The sequence below is a fragment of the Rhinoderma darwinii genome, assembly GCF_050947455.1.
Source record: "Rhinoderma darwinii isolate aRhiDar2 chromosome 5 unlocalized genomic scaffold, aRhiDar2.hap1 SUPER_5_unloc_51, whole genome shotgun sequence".
Classification (NCBI taxonomy): domain Eukaryota; kingdom Metazoa; phylum Chordata; class Amphibia; order Anura; family Rhinodermatidae; genus Rhinoderma; species Rhinoderma darwinii.
Window position 1 is genome coordinate 170,913 of NW_027461811.1, and position 8,445 is coordinate 179,357.

Sequence of the window (8,445 nt, forward strand, 5' to 3'; positions counted from 1 at the left end):
AATGAATTTTTTTTTTAATTATTTTTTATTTTAGATATTTATTTTTTTATTAAATTTAATTTAACTTATCCACATTCATGCCTAACCTTATACATACTATCTTTTTCATCACCACCCATTACCTCCCCTGACCAGCATCACTCCTCATGTCCTCCCATGTCCGCATAGTTCAGATGCTGGCCCCCAACACCCAACACACTGACCCAGCCCAATCCAACGTCACATGTCCTCTTCACGTTCACGTAGTCCAGAATCAGGCTGGGCACACCCCCAGGCCCCCCACCTATCTACTGCCCATCTTACCTCAACATTCAGACAAACCCATGCATACACCTATACACCATACAAATCATAACAGACACATAACTATAACCAAATAGCATACTATATACATAAACCCGAAAACCTAAGTTTGTCCGCTTGTAAACCCTTTTTCTGTCTCCAAAAGCTCAAAACAAACACCTTCTTGTGCTTACTCAGCCCATCAACAGAGGGGAAGGAGAGGAAAGCCCCCCTAGAGCACCAGCCCAGAGGCCAAAGCCACCCCCAACCACTACCCTTGTCCCTATCGCTAAACCCATCCAGCTTGCCCTATCTCTATCCCTTATTACTTTATAAACTAATCTGTCCCTCCGGCTGTCCCTCATTCTGTCCCTATCACTATTTCACGGTGGCATGGCCAGGTGTAGACCCCTACCCCCAGTCTAATACCCCGGGGCACCCCCTCCCCTCCCCCTAAAGGTTGGTTCGACCTAAGGCACCCTAAAATTAAAGCCCCTCCAAAGTCGAGAGGCCTTGGATGCACCCAGTCTCTCAACCTCCAGAGACCGGACCTTCACCAGGTCACCCATGATATTCCTACACACCTCGTCCTCCAGGAGGATTTTAAACTGAGTCGACACTAAACACCGTGCGTTCCACAAAAATACCTGATCACTAAACTAACTAAAAAATAAGTGCAATGAATCCTTCCACCCAGTTCTCCGAATGCCCCATAGGCCCAACCAGCGTAAGGAGAGGTTGGTCAGACCGGGCCAACCGATGGAAGCACCCACCCGTTTGTAAACCTCTGCAATGAAGGGACACCGAAGCAAGAAATGGTCCATGCTTTTCAGCATGTCACCGCACTCCTCCCGAGGACAACCTCTTTCATCTGAGTTTCTATACTTCAGATTGCCCCTTACATACAGCCTCCATGGAAGCAGCGCCAAGCCAGATCCTAAAACTTCTGGGGAATCCTCACAGAGTTTAAAAGTTTTAATCCCACCCTGAGGTCTCTACTTGGGCAGTCCCTGAGCGCCAGGGGCTTCTGAAAGCAGGTCAACAAGACCTTTCTCTCAAGAAATTTTCTCGACATGGTCTTGATCTCCCTCGATTCCAGACCCCACCGATGAACAACCTTCAGAACCGGGGCGGCATGAGCCGGGAGGTGCCCATGGGGTGCACGCAGGTCTTTCGCTTGGCCTCCTGTCTCCCATTCCTGGAGGGAAGGTCGAAACCATCCCCTGCAGGAGGATATCCACAGAGAAGCCCTTTCTCTTTCAAAGAGGTTTGCCAAATTGATTTTAACCCCTTCCCGCATTTTCATGTACAGTTACGTGATGGGAGATGGTGTTTTCACGCAATACCACGTAATTGTACGTGAAGGAGATGGAGCTGGCTCAGGAGCTGAGCCAGCGACATAACCGCCGTGTGACAGCTGTATGTTAAAGCTGGCACCCTAAGGTATCGGCCAGGACTGGAGCTAGCCTCCGATCCAACCGATTAACCCCTCACATGCTGCGTTCAATAGGGATCGCAGCATGTGAGGAGTTTATAGCCACCGGCACACCAGCAACGTGGTCGCTGGGTTGCCGGTGGCTGCAAAGGCGATCGGAGGCCTAATGCCTCACGGTCTGCCAGCAACGAAATCCTCCTATGCCCCGTCATCGGCGGGGCCCAAAAGGCTTCCGGTACCATCAGCAAGATCGCGCCGGCTCAGCTTCCGGCTCACAAGCTGAGCCGGCGTCATCAGCAGTGGGTGTCCGCTGTATGTTACAGCGGACATCCCACTGTAAAGGCAGGAACCGGAGCTAGCTCTGATTTCTGTCATTAACCCCTTCAATGCAGCGATCCAAAGCAATCGCTCCATCCAAGTGGTTTGTAAGAAATCGGCAGCCTGCCATGCGATGGCAAGGCTGGCGACTGTTACTATGGCAACAGTATGCCTAACAATGGCTTCCTATCTGCCATTACGGAAGCCGATTAGGCCCCGCCCAGAGGTGGAGCCTGATCGGCTTGCTGTCAGTGAATAACTGACAGTTCTAATACATTGCACTACATAGGTAGTGCCAATGTATTAGAACATCAAACAAACAGTTGGAGCTTCAAGTGCCCTAGTGGGACTAAAGAAAAGTGTAAAAAAAAAAGTGCAAAAAAAGAAAAAAGAAAAGTTGTAAAAAATACAATAAGGCTGGGTTCACACGACCTATTTTCAGGCATAAATGAGGCGATTTACACCTGAAAATAGGGCTACAATACGTCGGCAAACATCTGCCCATTCATTTGAATGGGTTTGCCGACGTACTGTGCCGACGACCTGTCATTTACGCGTTGTCGTTTGACAGCTGTCAAACGACGACGCGTAAATTGACTGCCTCGGCAAAGAAGTGCAGGACTCTTCTTTGCAACATAATTGTTGATTGAAGTCAATGAAGAGCAGCTCAAGATTACGGGCGTCAAAGACGCTTCGCAATAATGCGAGGAGGAGCTTTTACGTCTGAAACGACGCAGCTGTTTTCTCCTGAAAACAGTCTGTCTTTTCAGACGTAAAAGCCAGTTCTCGTGTGCACATACCCTTAAAGTTTCAAGTTTCAAGTAATAACATAAAACACAATCGCCCTTTTTCCCTTATCAAGTCTTTTATTATTGAAAAAATAATAAAGACATTCATATTTGGTATCGCTGCGATCGTAACGATCTGAACTATAAATATATTATGTTATTTATTCCGCACAGTGAATGCCGTAAAAAAAACAAAAACTAAAAGATACTAAAAGATACTGACATAATTGCTATTTTTTGGTCACTTTTCTTCCAAAACTTTAAAAAAAAAGTGATCAAAAAGTTGCATGTACCCAAAAATGGTACCTATAAAAACTATAACTCTTCTCGCAAAAAACAAGCCCTCAGCTCCGTCTATTAAAAAATTAAAAAGCTATGGCTCTCACAACTTGGCGACAAAAAAAAATCCATTCTCTTTACAAAAGTTATTTTATTGTGCAAAAAGTTGTAAAACATAAAAAAGTGCTTGACTAGCCTAAGTAGAGTCATGTGCTGATTAACCATTTTACCTTTATTCCCCTTTTTTCACCCCCTTCCCAATAAAGACACGTGACAACCGAGGTTGGATGTGAAATGGCAACAGCAGCCGTTTATTTATTTAACATTAATTAAATGCAATTTAATCCGAAACATTCGGATAACTCTTTTAGGAGTTCGACCAGAGAATTCCTACTATAATTCACATGACCCAACATGGGTCAATTAACACTAAACAGAGCAGGGGAAACCTAATTCAGGGCGGGTGGGTGGGAGCTACGTTTTTTGATTGTTTCTCCTCCCGCTGCTTCCGGCTCAATGCCGAAAACAGCGGGAGGAACAGTTACCACACCCCGGCTCCTCACATCTCTCCCTCCTCCCTCACCTAACCTGTCCTTCTTATTGGCTGAACCCTCCCTCCTACGGCAGTCATGGAGGCTTCCCGTTAAGCCCTCCGTGCTGCCGTCCAGCCTCTGCTATAAATTAGGTATCGCCAGAATCGGACTGACCCACAGAATAAAGGTAACATGTAATTGATAACGCATGGTGAACGCTGTATAAAAAAAACTAAAAAACTATGCCAGAATTGCTGTTTTTTGGTCACCTTGCCTCCCAAAAAATAAAGGATAACAAGTGATCAAAAAGTCGCATGTACCCCAAAATGGTACCAATAAAAGCTCGTCCCGCAAAAAAACAAAAACGCCTTCATGCCACTACGTCTATGAAAAAATAAAATTAGTTAAGGCTCCAATAAGTCAGGAAAGAAAAAATATGCAGTTGTGCCGACCCGAGGGGAACATTTCTTCTGTTTCAAGTGGCGAATTATCAAGGCCCCTAAAATTAGGGAACCAGGAAGGGGAGAGCCCAAGCATATCTGCTTGAAGCGAGGGTGCCCGTATTATACCAGGACAACACTTTCCCGGCAAAATTCCCCAAACTGCAAAGATGCCGAGTGTGGACCAAAAGGGGAATAAGTAAGGACCATTTATTAGTGAGACACCGGCCTGTGCAGAAAGGATTGTGTCACAGCGTAACACACATCTATGGATTATTTTATTGGTTTTTTTACCCCATTATTATACCACCTGACTATGCCCCTTATATACTCCGCCCAGCTTACATGTACCCCCCACATTATAAACGGAAACACCAGTAAGAGTCCAAACAAAACTACTGCCAAGCAAAATCCATGCTCCAAAAGCCAAATGGTGATCCTTCCCCTCTGAACCCTACAGCATGCCCAAACAGCAGTTTACTTACACATATATGGCAGCGCCATACCCGGTAAAACCCTTTTAACAATTTTTTGGGGTGTGTGTCTCCAGTGGCACAAGCTGGGCACGACATATTTGCCACTGAAATAGCACATCTAGGGAAGAATTTAAATTTTTACTTTGCATCATTCGCAGCGCAATCATTTAAGGAAAAGACCTGTGGGGTGAAAATGCTCACTACACCCCTTAATAAATGCCTAGTGGGGTGCAGTTTTCAAAATGGCGTCACTTCTCAGGGGTTCCTTTTATTATTTCACATCAGAGCCTCTGCAATTGTGAACCAATACTTTGTGAATCGCCAAATTAGGCCTCAATTTTGCATGGTACTCTTTCACTCCTGAGCCCTGTCAAATGTTGAGGAAAAAGATTAGGGTCACATGTAGCGTGTTTCTAAAACCGGGAAACACAGCATATTAACCCCTCCCCGCCGCAGCCCTTTTTTCAGATTTTCATTTTCGTTTTTTCCGTTGATATAGTCCTATGAGGGCTTGATTTTTGCGGGACGAGTTGTAGGTTTCCGTAGCATCATTTATTTTGCTATATAATGAAGTAGAAAATGGGAAAAAAAGTTATTTGTGGGGTAGAAAATGAAAAAAACAGCGATTCCTCCATGGTTTTTTGTGCGTAGTTTTTTTGACGGAATTCACTGTGCAATTAAAACAACATGTTAACTTTATTTTTTGGGTCAATACGATTACGGCGATACCAAATATATATAGTTTTTTCTATATTTTACTACTTTTACAAGTAAAAACCTAAGTGTAAAAAATAAAATTTATTTTGTGTCGCCAAATTCCGAGAGCTGTAACTTTTTTATTTTTCCGTCGATTAAGTGATATGAGGGCTTATTTTTTGCGGGATAAGCTGTAGTTTTTAATAATACCATTTTGGTGTACATGCAATGTTTTGATCACGTTTTATTTAATTTTTTGTGGGAGATGAGGTGACCAAAAAAATAGAGGCTCTGGCGTTCACCGTGCGGGTTAAATAATGATATATTGTAATAGTTCAGACTTTTACGGACGCAGCGATACTAATTAAGTTTATTTTTTATTTTTTTTACTATGCTCTAGGGCAGGGGCGTAGCTAGGGGGGGGGGGGGACAGGCGGGGCATGTGCCCCAGACCAGTGGCGTAGCTAATAGAGGTCGCAGCGGTCGCAACTGCGACCGGGCCCCGTAGCTAGGGGGGCCCGCAGGCCCCCCTCACTACACTAGCGCTGCAATGATTGCTCTACATTGCTGGGTCCCTGCTGGGGTACAAAAGAGACCCAGTAATGTAGCTTAAAGCATTGGTGGCAGCTCAGCTGTCAGAGTGTCATTGCGTGGAGGGGGAACAAGAGGGTGGAAAATGAATGCTAGATGAATACACTCATCTTACGAGACCCAGGCCCGCCCACTGTACTGTCCACCCAATCAGCTCACTTCTTGCGGTTTCCCTCTTCCTCGTGACTTAAGGTATGTTTGATGCTTCCGCTATCTACGACCTTACACCCCAAACCCCAATAAGAGACCACACATGAATTTTGGTGTAAAGGCCACAGCAGCCATTTATTAAACACACCTTTTTTCTGAAAAAGAGCATAACCATAAACACATCATAACTCCATGATAACATCCTGCTCTATTTCCCAACTCCAGATAAAGGATCCTTGAAGGCACTTCAATCATTAAACTCCATCGTTTCCTTATTAGGTCTGGACCCCTTACCCTACAGCCGTTCTGCACCTGACCCGAGGGCACCAACCATGTCCAAGACCTCTCTCTCCCTTCCTGGGGACCCTGCCCATCAGGAATATATATGAGCTGGGTAACCACTCCCCAGCCCCTCCAATACTATCCCGGGTTAAACGCCCCGAGTTCTCTTGCAACAATCTCCATTGTTGCTTCTCCTTCTTACCATTCCGTGCCTCCAAAGACCCCTCCTCCTACCGCCATCGCTACTGTGACAAAACAAAACCCCAACCGACAAATTCCCATAAACAGGAGAAAATACTGGGAGGGCGGGCGGGACAAAACTTTCTCCTGTTGTCCAGCGGGAAAGAGGGCTGCCTCTTCCCCGCATGGACTTATATACTTTATTCTCCACCCACCACATATAGATACATTTTGCCCCATGCCCCTTTCACATAACCCTCCAATCCCTATAAATATAGCCTAAAACATAATACCTAGAACATAATAGCCTAGAACTCCCAAACACCTAGTCATGCGCTTCCTTCATTACGGCTGCGCCTACATTACGCTGGGCTTACTTGACTTAAGGTATGTTTGATGCTTCCGCTATCTACGACCTTACACCCCAAACCCCAATAAGAGACCACACATGAATTTTGGTGTAAAGGCCACAGCAGCCATTTATTAAACACACCTTTTTTCTGAAAAAGAGCATAACCATAAACACATCATAACTCCATGATAACATCCTGCTCTATTTCCCAACTCCAGATAAAGGATCCTTGAAGGCACTTCAATCATTAAACTCCATCGTTTCCTTATTAGGTCTGGACCCCTTACCCTACAGCCGTTCTGCACCTGACCCGAGGGCACCAACCATGTCCAAGACCTCTCTCTCCCTTCCTGGGGACCCTGCCCATCAGGAATATATATGAGCTGGGTAACCACTCCCCAGCCCCTCCAATACTATCCCGGGTTAAACGCCCCGAGTTCTCTTGCAACAATCTCCATTGTTGCTTCTCCTTCTTACCATTCCGTGCCTCCAAAGACCCCTCCTCCTACCGCCACGACAATCATGTGTGACCCCTTACACATGATTGTCCCTCCACAACTGCAGGGCTTTCTCCATGCCCTCCTTAATGTCCAGGGTCCACATATCCAGACCCACCTCGTTTAGATGAACACCATCCGCCCTGAGGAAACCTACCTCTCTACCCTCCAACTCCTTATGCCGCACCACAACACCGCCATTGCGTGCCACAAATCTGCCAACTACCTTGTTGACCTTTGCTCGCGCTTTGTTTAAGCTATGTACGGAACGTGCCTGCCGCCACACCTTGCGAGCCACAATATCAGACCATACAATAACCACTCCTGGGAACGCCGACCACAACCGCAAAAGGTCAATCTTCACATCCCTCACTAAATCCCTGGACGACCGAATGCCCAAATCATTGCCGCCAAGGTGCACCACTAAGATATCCGGCGCCCTGTCCAAACCCGCATAAAATTGTACCTCTGGTAACAGCCTACACCACAGCATGCCCCGCAGGCCCAACCATCTGACCTGCACTTCTGCGTGATCCATGCCCAACTGCCGTCCGGCCGGACGAACATCAGCACGCACACCTCCCCAGTGTACGTAGGAGTGCCCCATGATCCAAATCAAGCAGGGACCTGCACCTAAAACAACACAAAACAACAACGTAACTACTCCATATCCACCTCCAGCACATCTTATCTCCACCGCCTCAAAGCAAGTGAGGCCGCACATACAACCTATATCTGTCTGACTCCCACCTGCCGATCTTCTTAACCATCGCCGGGGATAATCCCCACCGAGCTGCTTCCGTAGCTGCGCCAATTCTAAAGGAATGAGAGCTAAAACCTGCTCCACCTCTGCCGGACAACAGGATACATTTTTTGAACACCTGTGAAAACTGGAATTTTGACAGAGACAGCCCGTCTGCATGAACCAACAAGGATGCCGGGCCCTCCGGCCTCACTGCAACAAACTCCCGAAAACAGCGGACCGGGCACACCCGCGACCCAGGTAACTCATACAAGCGCACCACAAAACCTCTCCCTTCCTGATCTGTCTTAGATCTACGGAGCAAACAAGAAAGGCAGGAGCCATCCAAATCCACATCAGCGTACAATAAACCCCCTGCCACACTCTTACTGGCCGACACCAAC